The following is a 17,110-nucleotide window of genomic DNA, read 5'->3' as shown; positions in this document are numbered from 1 at the left end:
AAGGTAGATTTGCTCTATTTTTCAGCAATATTCATACATTTAAGAAGGTAGATTTGCTCTATTTTTCAATTTTCTTTCTGAATGTATTTTTTTATTTTAAATTATAAAATATTTTTAAATAAAATTTTATATATCAATAAATCTCATTAAATATACTTGACAACCTTATCTTTTTAAAATAAAAATATAAATTTAAAAATATTCATCATTTAATATATTAAAAAAAGTGATAGAAATTAATTATAAAGAGAGAAAGATAAATATTAGAATCGAAGCATTTAATAAAATTTTAATCTATTTAAAGTGTCTTATATTTTAAGATGAAAAAATTTTTTTAAAAATATTCTATAATTTAAAACGAATAAAATTTAAACATTGCGTCTGCCGCTGTACTGAAAAGTATACATCGGGTTAAAAAAAAATACCATATGATATATACAATGCATAGATATATTACATTTATTATAATTAAAAGATATAACGAGAATCGGGTTTCATATATAGATTTATTTTTAATGTTGCTAAAAAAAAAACAAATTGAATGAGTATAAATGATCTGATTTGTTTAACAGTCCAAATCAACGCAGAGTTTGAGACTAAACATTGAACTGCAGGATCATGTCAATGAATATTTATAGAGTTTAAACTTTAAAGCATTCGGCATAATTTTTTTTTTAAATTTTAATTTAAGCATAAAAAAGGAGGGACATATTTTATTTATAGAAGAATAATTTTTTTATTCCTCATGAACCATTAAACTTTCATGAAAAATAAAACCTCTGATTCTTTTAAAATTTCTAATAAAATGTGTGAATAAATATAGATGAATTGATGTTTAAAAATCCAATAAATACAAAATTTGCAGATAAACTTTAAATTAAATGATGACGATGAACAATGACAGGGTTAAACGCATATGGCATCATTTAAATATGGGAAAAACCGGTGGGTCATGTTTCCCTTCTAGAAGGACAATTTTTTATTCGCCGTGGACTTTTGAACTTGTGGTAATATAAATAATCTTTAATCTCTAAAGCTGAAATCAACGTGGCTATTATAGTTTGAAATTCTTGGATCTCCACTTCGATATTTATAAATGGAACAAGGAACGGATAATTATATCATTGATGATGATATTTGATAATAATGGGTCTGACCTAAGCCTGCGAACTTGGCCACTTGGGTGGAAGCAATTCGCTAATCCATTAAGTCTCATCAACATGTGGACTTAAATCTAATCAAAAACTTAAACTTTAAAGCAGTTTTATTTTGTAAATAGGCTTTGTTTAGTCTAAAATAAGTGAAACTATATGCCCTTATATTCTTACCTTCAGTTTAGTGTATATTTTTTGAGAAAATTTCAGCTTAGATCTCTTGATTAAACATAATGAAAAAAAGCCCTTAAAATTTAAAACTTCATTGCAAATCAAAGAAAGTAGAATGAAATTAAAATATTGAGAAAAATGACAAAATTAATCTTTTTTTAATTATTTTTAAAGGCTTCTTCAATTAGAAGTGACCAAATTTTGTGCGTCCAACTCCATGCCAAGAAGATGGTGATGGAAATGGAGAGAAGATGGTGAGAGAAGGGTTCGGGAAAGACAAGTTTAATAAAGGGCTTAAAAAGTGAGAGACATGGAGTGATAGCCTAAATCAGAGAGAATGTTAGCTGCATCAGCAATGGTTTCAAGGGACAGAGAAGGGAAAATGGAGAAGGTTTTTTTAAAAAAATAAAATAAAAAAGGGTGGTTGGTGAACAACTGTTGTAGGGAAATAAATAATTTTAGTATGAAGAATTTGCAACTTCATTTTCCATAATGACAATATGAGAATAAAATCAAAAAAAGTTATGTATGCAAATAATTCTTGTAGGAAAAATAATCACTTCGATATGTGCAGTGAACAATTTCAGTATAGATAGTTTGCAACTCTTTTTACCATGATAATGACACTAAGAATAAAATTAAGGGAACATATTAGGGTAAACAACTCTTGTAGGAAAGCTAGCCATTTTATTATGAAAAATTTTCAACTCTTTTTGTTATAGTAACAGCATTAAGAATAAAATTAAGTGAATCTGTGCACACAAACAACTCTTATAGAAAAAATAACCACTTTAGTATGGGAAATTTGCAACTCTTTTTACCATGACAATGATATTAAGAACAAAATTGAGCGAAGCTGCGCGCACAAATAACTCTTGCTAGAAAATTGACCACTTCAGTGTTGGGGAAATAAACAACTATAGCATAGAGAATTTTCCACTGTTTTCACCATGATACTAATGCTAAAAATAATATAAAGTAAATCTATGTGTACAAACAATTCTTATAAAAAAAGTTAGCCACTTCAATATTGGAAAAGATCCTTCAACACAGGGAATTTGCAATTTTTTTACTGTGAAAACAACACTAAGAATAAAATCAAGTGAAACTATACATGCGAACAATTCCTCTAAAAAAATTTACCACTTTAGTATAGGAAATGAACAACCTTAGTACGAGGAACTTGAAACCCTTCTTGATATAAGTTGTTGATTTGCAAAGTCATACGTGAGTTGTTCGTTTTCCAAACTACAGTCGTTTGTTTTCCCCACCCTGGTGATTAATTTTGCATGTTGTAGTTGTTCATTTAACCAACAAGACTTCATCTTATGGGATTGGCTTAAGCCTATTAGAAGACACTTGCAAATTTTTCTACAAGAGTAGTTAATTTTGCTGTACTGAAATTCTTAGTTATCTTACAAGAGTTGTTTGTAAGCATAGTTTCACTTTATTTTATTTCTTGTGCTATTGTCATGATGAAAGGTGTTGTAATTTTCCTATACTAAAATTGTTCGTTTCTTATACTAAAATGGTTAATTTTCTTGTAAGAGTTATTTGTACAAATTTTATTCTTAGTGCTGTTATTATAGTAAAAAGAGATTCAAAATTTCCATACTAAAATTGCATATTGCCCATGCTAAAGTGGTTACTTTTTCTAAAAAATTTATTTATATGCATAGTTTTGCTTGATTTTATTCGTAGTGTTATTATTATGGAAAATGAAATTGCAAATTATCCATACCAAAGTTGTCCATTAAATTTCTTTTAAACTGCAAAAAAAAAAACTTCCTTTCCTCTTATCTCTCCAACCCCTTTTTTTTTATCATATAGATGTTACACACTTTTGCCCCTTAAAATTTATGAAAACTTTACAGTATATATATATTTTTTTAATCTTAGCTCCCTTATTCTTAAATCCTGACTTCACCTCTACTCCCATGGAACAATCGTTGACGCAACTAACATTCTTGGTTATTCAAGTTATAGCTCCATGTCTCTCACTCTCTAAGCCTTTTATCAAACCATTCTTTTTTAAACTCTTTATCTCACCGTCTTCTCTTTGTCTCCTTCATAAAACCTCTAATCGCTCCTCGCCGACTTGAAGATTCTGACAATGATGTCTCTTGATTGTGAAATTTGGCCATTTCTAATCAAAGAAGCCTTTAAAAACATAATAATTGAGTGTTACTTTTGTCATTTCCCTCAACAATTTAATTTCATTTCACTCCCCTTAGTTTGCAATGAAGTTTAAGATTTTAGGTAGCTTTGTTTTTCATTATGCTTGGTCAATAAATCTAGACTAAAATTTTCCTATATTCTTTTAGAGAAAGTTACATATAAGTCTCGCAGAACAAACTTATTTACAAGTAAGTTATGTGAAATTATGAAACCATGGTTATATCTTTTGAATCTGAGTGTAGTTTGAAATTATGATGGAAACATAATAATACCATCTGTTGAAAATACATTGGACCAATCAAGTAATTTAAAATCACTTCATTAGTAATTTATGATTATTACTTTAACTTTTTATAACTATAACTTCACACATCAATTGTTAAATTGATCATGTACTATAATATTAATATTACTGCATATAACTATCTCATTAGTAATTTACACCTATCACCTCAACATTTTACAACTTGAATTTCACATATTGGTTGAACCAATCATGTGTTAGTAATAAAATATAGTAATGATTATTTATAACTATCTCATTAATAGTTTACAACTATCAATTCGACATTTTTACAAATGTAACATCACATATCTAATGGTTAAAATAGTCATGCATTATTAAAAAAAGTTTAACACTGATTATTCACAAATACTCTCAAGTCCTTAAGGACTTAACAATTATTTATAAATTTTATATGACTTATTTATAAATTAGTTTGCTCTATAGACATATGCTTGGTTTTTCTATTTTGTAAGGTCAAATGACACTCAGGCTCCTTACCTGAGGGTTGATGACATATAGGTCCCTTGAATTTGTAAGGCACTGTAACATACAAGGCTCAATCACTTCTGTAACATCCCAATTTAAATTTTAATAGTTAATTTAGGTTAATAGAAATTTTAAAAAAATATATATTTAGAGGTAAGTAAATTAGAAGGAGATAATTGTTAAATCTAATCAGGATATAATTCTAAATTAAAATTTTAAAAATAATAATTAATTAATTAATTAAAAAATATTAAATTATTATTATTATTATTTGAAAAAAAAAGAAAATGTATAAAGAAAGAAAGAAGAAGAAGGAGAAGAAGAAATCATGCTTTCGGTGCTCTCCCACGGCAATCATGACACACACATATATATAAAAAAAAAGAAGATAGAAGAAAGAGGAAACAAAAAAAAATGTAGGAACCGCAGTATTTTTTTTATAAAACCACCCTCCTTCATTCATTTTCTTCATTTCATCCCTGTACGCGAGCTGAGGCAGAGAGCGAGCGAGAGAGCGAGCGACATTGATGGAGAGGCTGACTGATTTAGAAGGTGAAGCTCATAATAGGATACTTCATATAAGATTTTAAGTATTCTAAAACTAGGTAAGTGTTCTAAATATTTTTCTTAGTCATAATTTCTCTTTAGTTTATGATTTTGTAGTGGTAGAAAATTTAGAATTTGGAAGAGGGATGAATTTATGTTGAATAAATATGATTTTGAGGTTGTTAGTAGTGTAATAAATATTTTAGAGTATTATTTTATTTATAGAATTAGAATTTGAGGCATTTAAGTTTATCCCTAAATTCTTATGGGTAGATTTTTTGTTAAATCTAAAAATATAAATTGATTTGTTGATATTTAGATGATTATTTAAGATGAGAAATAAATTATTATGTCTATAAAATAATGATTCTAGGCTTGAAATCAAGTTTGCAATTTTTGAGTATTTTTATGTGCGAATTTTTGAAATAAAAAGAGAAATTTTGATATTAGAAAAATATTTGAATGAAATTACTGTGAAGGAGACTATTGAACCAAATAGATAGGTTCAAATACATGAAATTAAATTTTAAAATTCAAGAGACTAAGACTAATTTCTTAAAAAATAAATAAATAAATAAATATAAAATAAAATAAAATAAATACTTAGATGTTAGAGTATGAGTGAAAATTGTGTTAATAATATTATTGACACATTGGGATATGATCAATTGTAGATTAATTTTTTTTAACACCATTCAAGTTTTGGAAAGCTTTGGAAGTGTTGTAACTTGAGGGGTAACCTTTGACCTCTCAAAGGTTGAGGTAACCGGGAAAAATTTATTTTATGCATTTGTATGTTAATTAATTAATTATGTTAGTGAAACAAATATATATATATATATATATCTAAATTTGAAATAGTTGTTTGTAATGCATGTGACTTTTTTGAGACTTTATGACTTGTGAGTAATGAAATTGATGGTTGATGATTATGTGTACACTCTTGGTTATAAGTTGTGGATTATGCACAGTGATAAAAGTTGATGAGCATGTGGGATAATTTTGAAATATATATATGAGTTTTTGAAATGTATTTTCTCCTGAGCATGATCATATGGCGGAAGTTTGCCTTAGTGAAGGAGTTAACGGTTATGCAAAATCCATATAGTACTTGGCTATTGATCGATAATCCTAAGGGTTATAGCCGCTACTTACCTTATAAGGTACTGTAGCATTGTTCTTGTTAAGAGACTTAACCCTACTAGCCTACCTGGAGTTTTGGGTAGAGCTAGTTTTGGGTATGACATCTCATGGTGTGTGATTTGGGGGAAACCGTGTTCATAAGTGAGTAAGGTAACCCTGGCCCGGTAACCCCTCGTGATATGATTAAGATCTGGGTAGTCTCACCACATGGACGATCCCTTTCGATTGTTGGCCCACGAATTTCATGTTAGAGGAAATAATGGGGGATATAAGGAAGGGATTGATCATACATATTATTATCATATCATTTAAGTGATTGATGGCTATGTTGAGAATATGATTATAATTGTAGAAATGAGAACATGTAGTAATTATGCGAATAATGTATATGTGGCTATTTGTGCAAAGTTTGTACTTGACTTTATTCTTGAGATTATTCAAATGAATTAGATGTTAATGTGATTAACATGTTATTAATGTGATTATTTACATAGTCACTTTGATAAACTTATTAGTCACTTGTATTCATGATTAACTGCCATACATTTGTACAACTTAGATGTACCTTGGTTATTGAGTGGTTGTACTCATCCCTCTCTTTTAACATATTACAGGAGCTAACTCATCTGAGAAGAACAGAGGAAAGGAGCATTAGGCCAAGTGATAATAATCACTTCTGTAGGCCTCTCTCCTTTTATGTTGGTATGTGTATTTAGTTTATGATATTGTCAATCAGGATAATATATTCTTGATCCATTTGCACTATGGGTTTTGTCTAGGATGGAAAGGTATTTTGGGCTCTTGAGATTGTGTTTTGATGCTTGTATTATATTAATGGGTCAAAATATTTGTGCAAGTAAAAATAGTTATTATCATGCTTCCGCATATATTTAATTGAATGATATGAGTTCTTAAAATATTTTAAAGACTTGGGATTCCTTTATATTAAATAGTTTGTGAAAAATAAATACATATTAAGAATTCATTTAGGATAATCCATTTGAATTAGTTCTTGATTAACCATGGTAGTGTGATAATTAAATCCTAATTTAGGACACTCATTACAACTTTAGCCATCGGTAGTTAAAAGGTCATATGGGTAAAAAAGGCTCTGACTTTGTGGCAGCATAACTCGATGATGGTTTTTAAAAGATTAGCAATAAATGTGAAAAGAAGAATGAATTATCAATCGGAACTGAAAAAACACCATTCACTTGTGATATCAACTTAGTTTCTAACTGATGATAGGAATTAAAAGCTTAGTTTTTTTCCCTTGGTGTTTAAAATTAAAGCTTTCTTCCACATCACATGTAAAATAAGTTCCTCACAATTTATATCTTTAGCAATTGCAATTGAGTTATGTTGCTCACAAAGTACTTGTTTTGTCTATATCAAGGTTTAGCCCATCTAGCTGGTCATGAATTGTGTAACTTACTTTATGAGTTACTCCATCGTTTCTTAACTATAAATGAAGTTTAATTGCCTTGTGCGGTTTAAGAAGTTAGTTAATACTAATAATTATTTGCCTCATACTTACTTTGCACTTTATTTATGACTAAACAGAGTTATAAAATTCTACCTCATAATTAAAATGAATTGGATTTAGTAAAATTTATGCTTGCATTTAAAAACAAAAAGTCAACCAATAGGTGTTGAGTCTAATAGAATAGGCTAATTTCTTATAATGTGATGAACAAATGTTCAACTAACTGTTGAAAGAAGTGCTTACATTTAATGCCAATCATACCTTAAATAATTTTACCTCCAATGAAATGACATCCATGTATAATTTTTTTAAAAAATACTAAGGTATTTTACATATTGGTGATATTCAGGTGTCTTTAACTTTCTAACAACAAGAAGCCTTTTTCTCATAGGTGGGGTCGGTTATATGGACTGCAAGATATTGTGCTTTATCATTTACCAAACTTTCAAAAATATTATTAATTAAGAGATCGTGTTCAACAACTTTTAAAAGTGTTCTCTTATGCCTTCCTCTACCTCTCTTAACAAGGTTCAAAATTATATGTTTTACTTTTTTCATTGGTGCCTCCCGTAGTCTTCTTTGCATATGCCTAAACCATTTTAAATAATTTTTTTATCATTTTTTCTCAATAAGTGCTACCCTTACTTTTTTGCGTACATGCTTATTTTAAATTTTATCTTTACGTGTATATCCGCACATCCATCATAACATTCTCATCTCTACTACTATAACTTTATACTCTTATTGTCCTATTAAAATCCAGCATTCACTATCATATAACGTAGTTAGTCTAATAACAGTATGATAAAACTTTTCTTTAAGTTTATTAGGCACCTTACAGTAATAAATAACTCATTTAGGTTTTCTATAATTAAATCACCCACCTTGAATCCTATGTGACATATCCCCACTGATTTCGCTATCATTTTGAATAATGGCTCTTAAATGTCTAAATTTTTTGACTTGAGGTATAATTTAATCTCCCTTCAAATTACTGTTGACTAGTCTCTTACCAAATTTACAATATAAACATTTCATCTTACTCCTATTTAGATGGAAACCTTTCGACTCCAATGTCCTTCTCCATAACTTAAATTTATAATTAATCTCTTCTCTTATCTCTATTATAAGAACTATATCATCTATGAAGAGCATACATTTGAGTATTTCCCCTTGAATATATTTTGTCAAAATATTTAGAACCAAATTAAATAGATAAGGACTTAAAGATAATCCTTGATGTAGTCCAATTTTTATAGGAAAATCCTTTCTTTGACCACTAGACGTTCTTATATTAGTTTTACCCTCTCATACATATCTTGTATGACTTTAATATAAACAATCCATACTCCCTTCTTTTATAAGGCTTTTCAAAGCACTTTTTTTAATATACGGTTATAAGCTTTTTCTAAATTAATAAAATCATGTGTAAATTTTTATCTTTGCAACAATACTTTTTCATTTATTCTCTCAGTAGATAAATTTTCTTTGTAGTCGATCTACCTGGCATAAAATTAAATTGATTTTTAAAAATACTTGTCTTCAATCTCAGCCTATGTTCAATTACTTTCTCCCACAATTTTATTGTGTGACTCATGAGTTTAATCTCTTTATAGTAAGTACAATTCTAAATATCTCCTTTATTTTTATAAATAGGAATTAATGTACTTCTCCTCTAGTCGTCAGACATTTTTTTAGACCATAAAATCATATGAAATAACTTAGTTAACCATTTCACCCCTTCTTTACCTAAACATTTTCACACTTCAATAGATATTTAGTTCTACTATTTGTCATTTTCTTTAAGAGCTTCCTTTACCTCCTTATCACGTATTATTTGATAGAATGATAAATTTTGTTCTCCTTCACGAGTTACTAAATCTTCTAAGTTACTAGATGAATGCTCTCCATCATTGAAAAATTTTAAAAAGTAAGTTTTCCATTTATTTTTAATTTCATCATCTATGACTAAAGTTCTTTCCTTTTCATCCTTTATACACCTCATCTGTTTTAGATCTCCTGATTTTCTTTCCCCACTCTTAGCAATATTATAAATGTTTCATTTTCCTTCATTTGTCTCAAGATTCTTATAAAATTATTCAAAAGCTTTAGAACGAGCTTTACTCATAGCTCTCTTAGTTTCCTTCTTAGCCATAGAGTACCTTTTCCAATTTTTCTCATTGTTACACAAATGTATGACTTTAAAATAGTTTTTCTTATATTTAATTTTGTCTTGTATATTGTTATTCCATCACTAAGACTCCTTATCTCTTGGATTAAAACTTTTTGATTCTTCAAAAACTACTTTTACAACCTCCCTTATCTTTTTAGCTATATCCTCTCACAAGATGTTAGCACTTCCCCGAGATTTCTAAATTTCTTTATCTAAAAGATTTCGGTTGAAAATATCCTATTTCTCATCTTTTAATTGCTACCACCTAGTCCTTAGTGCTACTACTTGTCGACATTTTTGAGTTTTACTCATAATACACATATCAAGGACATTGACTGTATATTGTGTTATTACAGCATCATCGGGAATCACTTTACAATTTTTATAGAGTCTTCTATCCATGTTCCTAACTAAAAGAAAATCAATCTATGATCTTGAGGCTCCACTTTTGTAAGTGATGAGATGCTCATCTCTCTTCTTGAAATAAGTGTTGGCAATTTTAAAATCATACACCAACGAAAAATTAAGAAGAGTTTGTCCTTCATTGTTTAGCTCTTTAAAACTAAAACCACCATGCACCCTCACATACTGACCAATTTTCCTCACAACATGCCCATTAAAGTCTTCTCTAATAAAAATCTTTTTACCTTGTGATATGCATTGAGTCAACCCCTCTAAGTCCTCCTAAAATAATTTCTTAAGATTGACTTCTGTTTCGACTTGAAGCGCATAAGCGCTAACAATATTAACAGTCTCATATCCAACTATCATTTTTAAGGAAATAATTTTGTTTTTAATTCTGCTAATTTCCACAATGTTTTTCTTTTACTCCTTATCAATAATGATGCTTACTTCATTGTGTATGCTTACTTTTCCTGTGTACCAAAGTTTGAAACCTTGAATATCCTTAACTTCTTCTCCACGCTGTTTTGTTTTTTACAGGCATAGAATATTGATTTTTCTTTGAATCATAATCCCTACAACCTCTATATATTTATAAATCATTGTCTCAACATTTCAAGTGTCAAATCTAATTTTGCTCTCATGGACTAACTTCTTTAACCGTGCATGTCTAGAGTATCTTCTCATGGACTAACTTCCAAGTCTGTTAACTTTCTAACAAATGACTAAATTGTCATTTTATTTCTTTAAGTATGTCCTAATTTTGATTTTAAAATTAGTGAAAATTAGTCTTTTGATTCATATAATTTTAAATTAATTGTAACTCAATTATTAAACTTTAACTTGCTAAAATTCAATCATTATAGTTTTGATTTAGTTATAATTGATTTCTTAAACTTTGACTCGATACAACTCAATTCCTATAATTTTTATAATTTAAAATATTAGTTCTTGTATTTTAAAAAATAAAATTACAAAAATTAAAATCATTTTAAAAATTTGTTCTTTATAAAGGTTAAGAGACTTAATAATTTAAGATATTAATGCCTAATTTTAAAATAATTTTAACATTTATAATTTCATTTTTAAATATACAAGAACTAATATTTTAAGTAATTAAAATTATAAGAACTAAATTACAGTGAGTTAAAATTTAGATATAAGTTAAAGATTAAATTATAGCAGATTAAAATTTGAGGATTGAAATATATTTGGGTCAAAATTATAGAGAGAGACTATTGATTTTCACTCAAGATGATTATTAAAGCACTTGATATACCCTTGAATGCACTGAATTTTCACCACATCTCCTTTTTCAAATCCAACTTGATTAGCCTGACGAGGATGGATCATCTTGTACTGTTGTTCGAATTTGCAATTATTTATTTGCCTGTGAAATCTTTCCACGCGTTATTGGGTGTTTTGCCAATAATATATATATATATATATATATATTATTATTTAATAGAAAGGCCAGCCTGAGGCTTGAGGTAAGATAATTTCGCAATTGATACTGATAGGACATGCACCCATTCGCGCGAATCAGGTCAATTCATATTCGTTGGCCTGGGAAAAAAAATATCCATTCATATCCATTCAAATAATAGTAAGTTAGTAACTAATCAATAAAAGCCAAATCTCAACATAATTGTCCGCCTTTGAATTTATTGCTCTTCCGAGGAATAAATTTCCCTGCGTTTCTTGCACTCCACAAAACCAAATGTTCTTTTGTAAGTATATGCACACGCGGATCCCGCGCGTTGGGGTTCATCTTTATCTATATAATTCCCGACAAATTTAATTTTATTTATTTTCAAAAAATTTTGCACAAAACAAAATATTGTAATTATTGTTTAAAATAATTATGTTAGATATCCGAAGTTTCGAGTGTAAGCTATCCGTGTTAAGTATTAAAAAATATTGTCTATAAGATGCATACAAACTCATTCGAGAATACAAATATCTCGTTCCCCTTTCATTGCGAGTGCCTCATCGGTGAAGAAGTGCAAAAAAAAAAAAGTAATAATAATAACTGCACAGAAATGAAATACGTGGTATATATTAATTTATTATTATTATTATTATATGATATATATTACACTCCCATTGATATATTTACTCAGTATAACCAGCAATTTATTTTAATTAAATTGATATTGTTTCGCTTGTCGATTCCAATTTATTGTACGTGTCAAGATCCATGTCATAATCAACTATAATCGTGACACTAGTGGAACCAGCACTTCATTGTTTTGCGCATTTACGCTTGAATAATGCTAGATAGCTTATTGATATTCCTATGTTTACGTGTTAAAATGTAAAGTTTCAAATATTAAAAAGTAAACAAACAAATTATTAATTAATATTTGAAACCAGAAGACAGCATTCTGGAGGATATGGGTAAGGATTTGATTCCTAGTTACGCATTACTTGGCCAATAAAACATCTCTCCCACTTTGTCTGTGGTATCTGAGACGAACCCTTTAATTTATTTTTTTTATATAAAGTATTCTCAATGCCTTTTCTTAGTCATGTTGCTACGTTTTCAAGGTTTCTTAAAGCACACTGAAGAATACCAGGCACAAAAGTCTGACTTAATCGTGATTTAAAAATTCTTTTTTACTTGCACTGTAATAGGCGTTACATTTGTCCACTGTCGACGTAAAATTATATGCTACGATATCTTTGATTAATTCGCATAAAGACGTTGACCCAAATGATTCTTAATTTAACAAACCATCATTATGTGTCGTCCACTATGGGATTAACAATTCGGAATTGCTCCTTCTGTGCAAGTTGGAGCCCCGTCACAAGAAGATTCCCACGCCTTCGTTTTCTCTTGTTTTTTTTTTTGTTTTTTATTTACATCAATTTGGCAATCACTATTTGAAATGATATGCAGCTACAAGATATTATATTTGTTTAATTTTAAATTGCAATCTTTATCACATCTCTCGTTGTTAATGGCATTGAATCGCCATAGTGGGTTTCAGTAGAAATTTGCTATCGATTTCTGCCCCAGTATTATGCGGGTGTATTAAGAGAGTGGGGACTATTTGAGAACAAAGTTTTGGCCTTTAAGCAGTGTTAATTAATCATAATTAGTGGTAACAGATTGAGAGAAGCAAGTGGCTGGTGGCAACCATTCGAGCTGGTGATTGTCAAATTTTTTATTTTTTTATAAAAAAGGCTGAATTGAATTATTGGAGCTCATTAAATTAAAGATAAGTCTCCTCTTTTTTTTTGAACTCAAAGAATACTTACAATGATATTTACATAACATTTATCAATATGGAATTTGATCTTATAATTTTATAAATTACAAGTCAACAAGAGCGGAGCCAGAAAATTTTGTTAAGGGAGCCAAGATGACAAATCATATATGATAATCAAAAAAATTAAATTTATATATAACTAACATAACATAAATATTTCAACCTATATATTTATATGCAATTTTACACACACATGCGCACAACAAAAATAAATATATATCTTCATTTTTTTAAGTTTTACTTATTAATTTTTTATGACATAAGAATAATTAATTATCATGTTTACGATAAAATTTTTAAAAATTTTTTTATTAATATAAACTATCATTAAATTAGAGAATATTTCATCTTCCCTATAAGCATTGCATAATTTAAATATATCTTTAAAATCTAAAGTTCTGTTTAATATAAAAAAGCTCTATCACTTACTTAATGAATTTATTATTTAATTCTTTTAATTGATATGTTCTTCATTCAATATATCTTGAAATTTTTATTGCTGTGCTTTATAAAGTTTTGTTGATAACAATTCTCATAATTTATTTCATCAAATATAAAATGAAAGCAGAATTAAATGATATCAATGCTTTAAGAGATATTATAATTATAATGTTATCTTTAAGCTACCATAAAATTGAAATCATAATTTCATCTAACATCTTAAAGTTTTTATAATTTGCCCACTTAAGAGATTGAAAATATAAAATTCTTATATTTTATTAATAAAAATTAAAAATTAAGAAGAGTTGTGATCCTTGATGATCCCTCCCTGTCTCCGCCCTCGTAAGTCAAAATTTTGCTAAATAAAACATTTATTGGTGAGGTAACCAGACTTTGAAAAAAGTTGTGTATGATATGGGGGAGGGAGAACTTCCCTGGGGCAATTCAAGAGTCAAATATTGAGAGAATGTTCATGCCTTGTCATTTAGCGTAGCGATACAGATGAGATAAGTGCTATACTCTCTTTATTCTAAGTTATGAAATATTTTTAGACAAACTCATAAATACAAATAAAATTTATTAAATAAATTCTACAATTTTATTTTTTAAATAAAAATATAAATTTTAAAAAATACCTTAATTTTGATATTTCGCTTATGAAGAAACGTTCCATTTGTCAAAATGTCTTGTTTTTTGAGATGTCAAATTTTTTTCAAAAATATCTTAAAAAAAACATAAATTTAGTTCTTATATTTTCATTGGGTTTTGTTTTTAACCTCTGTAATTTTCTCTCTCAATATTTTCAGCTTTTTTAAGAGCTAAAGACATTAAAAAGAACGAAAATTATAGGGACATAAAGACAAGTGCCACTCAATTTTTCTAAAATTACAAAGGCTGAAAATACTAAAACAGTTAAAAGAATTAAAAATAAAACCTAATAAAATTATGGAGACTGACGATTATGTTTTTTCATGTCTTCATTAGATGCTTCATTTCGTTGGTTTTTTTCCCCCCCTGCATCTATAGTTTTTATGAAAATGCATGACAGAGTAGACAACAGAATATAAAATCTGAACTTTGTCTTTGACAGCAAGAGTCTCTCTCTCAGTCTCTCTTGAATGTGAGCAGAATGAAAATTCTCTAAGCCCATCTTTGAATGGGGCATCCTTTTTAAGCCCATGGCTTCGGCTTTTGTGAAGTGAAATCCAAAAAATTCTGACTGGGCCTAATGGACAAAGTTTGCAGGGAAGATCGGGCTAGTCTCAATTATCAGGCCTCTTGAAGGCAACTGGGCTTAGCAAAGCATACTACTTGTTTTTAAGTCTAAATTCTGCTTGTAATCCCTATACAGAGATGTACTCATGTTCAATATTTGATCGCGTCAAATAGAAAGATGCCTATAAATAAAAAAATACATAAACTCTGCTGCTAGGGTTTTGTGATTTTTGTTCGTAAATATTGAGAATAATATTTTCCTGAACATTAATATTTTTATGTTGTTCATTATTTTATGGTTAAATATAAAATAAAAGCATATCAGGAACCAGGGGCGATGATAGCTTGGCCCCTGTTATTGATGTTTTTTGTTTTTGTTTTTTATTTTTTAAGGAAAAAGAAGACGAAAACTGATGATGTTCTCACTCTCCAAGGTCGCAGTTCCACCCACCACAGCGTTACTTAGAAGATGAGGCTCTACCAATATGACTGTTGCACTGTCTCAAGAAGAATTAACCCATGAGAAAGTAATCGAAAATAATCAAAGAAACAGGATTATTTTTATATATGTTTTTGTCATCGTTATTTAACTGTATTTTTTTTTTTTTTTGTGTTTCATTATAATACTGGTGCCTTTCTTTTGTCTTTCTTGCAAGGCAAACACAAAAAACACTCAAGCACAATTTTTTGCTTCTGGGTTATATATGCCAATTGAGTTATTATATATTATAAATAGATAGACAGTATTACAATAAATAACTCAGTTCAATCGGTGAGAATTTGAGGGGTTTATAACTGCTTTTCAACAGATTACTGTCAAGAAGCTAATAAATTCTAATAGCATTCGTATATCAAGAAAAATACACTCCTTTTATTTAAAAATATAAAATATTTTTTTAGAAGTCAGATATTTAAAAATGTAAAATATTTTTAATTTTTTGAGGTGTAATTATTATTTTTTTTTAAAAGAGCCTTTCTTGATAGTAATTTTATATTTATTATAGGGTATTTAATAAAGGTAAATATAAAAAAATAATTTTAATTAAAAAATAAGTAATTATTTTATTAAAATAAATTTAATTAAAAATATTTTATATTTTTAAAGAAGAATGAGTTTACCTTGACGTGGATGAAAACAAATTGAAGTAGTGAGCGAGATAAACGAGGAGCCACGTCACTTTCATCATTCAATTTTCCATCCCCGAATGTCCTGGTCGCTCAATATTTTAATAAACTTAAAACTTTTAATCTGTACAGAAGGCAGAGAATATTAATTTTGATTACATTTATAAAATATTTCATTATTTTTATTTTTTTACTTTGCTTAAATTTTATTTTTAATATTATTTTTTTTATTAATGGTAGATGTGAAAATTTATTGAATTTTGAAATAGAATTAAAAAGATTTAAGATTTTTCTAATTCAATGAATCCTAACTTATAAACATGACATAAACTATTTTTCTTAAATGATGTTAAGAATACAAATAAAAAGATCACGTAACATTTATTAATTTTTTCGATCTCATGTAAAAAAAAAAATGTAACATTATCCAATGGAGATACATTATTCATTCACTTTCGAAACTTTTTTGTTTGGACCAAGGAAAAAAACCTTCCGAAACTTTTTTAACACAAGCTCTTTCTCCAGTGCTTTTTAATCGAATAGAAAATAGAAACTCAACACCTACTAATACTAGACAGAATGCTCTGAAATACAGATTAAAATATAAGATATTAATAATTAATTATGTTTTATAAAAATGTAAGTTAAAAATTTAATTTTTTATTTTACTCTTATTAAATATTTTATATAAACATTTTGATAATAATAATTAAATTTCAATGCATATTTAAGAAAATAAAAAATAGAAGTATAATTGAAATAATAAAAATAATTATAAAAATTACTTAATATTTTATATTTTTAATTAAATAAGTAAAGCTGTTAAAATATGGCTTATATTGTAATAAGTACATACAAATCCAGATAAGAGATTTAAAATGAAAAATAAAACCGCAAAACCGTAAAATAAAATTCGCAGTTTCGCACCAAAAGAGTCGTTTTGGGGAGATTTATTGTAAGGTCCCAAATAAGGATTGTAAATACCATCAAATTCTATGAATCGATCAAAATATCATGAAATGCCAGGGT

The sequence above is a fragment of the Prosopis cineraria genome, unplaced genomic scaffold, assembly GCF_029017545.1.
Source record: "Prosopis cineraria cultivar Desert tree isolate PC_DT_omini unplaced genomic scaffold, ASM2901754v1 PC15, whole genome shotgun sequence".
Classification (NCBI taxonomy): domain Eukaryota; kingdom Viridiplantae; phylum Streptophyta; class Magnoliopsida; order Fabales; family Fabaceae; genus Prosopis; species Prosopis cineraria.
This window is presented reverse-complemented; position numbering follows the sequence as displayed.